Here is a 731-nt window from a genome sequence, read left to right on the forward strand (position 1 = left end):
CTCCGAACTGTGGTCAGAGAGGGCTCAGTAGCTCGTTCTCTGGACCGGATGTGGAAAGTCCTGGTGAGTGAAGCCAGGCAGACGGATAAGTTCTGGTGAGTGAAGCCAGGCAGTGGGAAAGTCCTGGTGAGTGAAGCCAGGCAGTTGGAAAGTCCTGGTGAGTGAAGCCGGGCAGATTGGAAATCCTGGTGAGTGAAGTCAGGTGAAAACCCTAGTGAGTGAAGCTAGGTGAAAGTCCTGGTGAGTGAAGCCGGGCAAGGGAAAATCCAGATGGATCAAGGGTGATCGGACATCTGGTGTTGAGAAGGTCAAGTAGGTCAAGGGAGTGACCGGATACTTGACACGAAGAGAAAAGTCCAAGTGGGTCAAAGGGATTGACCGGACACTTGGTGGGGAGTCTTAGCAAGTCAAGGGAGTGACCGGATGCTAAGCATGATGTACCAACAGGTCAAGGTTGACCGGATGTTGGTTTGGAAGGCTTGGAACTTGGTTTGGGCAAAAACCAAGCACTGATCGATCCAGCGATACGCTGGGTATCTGATCGGTCTGGTGACCGATCAGATAACGATCAGTGGCTTACTGAGGCTCTTCTGATCGGTCTGGAGACCGATCAGAGACGAGCCAACTCTCACAGAGAGTTGGCTGATCGGTCTGGGGACCGATCAGCCTAGAGCCTGATCGGTCCACTGACCGATCAGGAGACGATCAGAGAACTTGGGCAAGTTCTCTGA

The sequence above is a fragment of the Zingiber officinale genome, chromosome 3A (assembly GCF_018446385.1).
Source record: "Zingiber officinale cultivar Zhangliang chromosome 3A, Zo_v1.1, whole genome shotgun sequence".
Taxonomy (NCBI): Eukaryota; Viridiplantae; Streptophyta; class Magnoliopsida; order Zingiberales; family Zingiberaceae; genus Zingiber; species Zingiber officinale.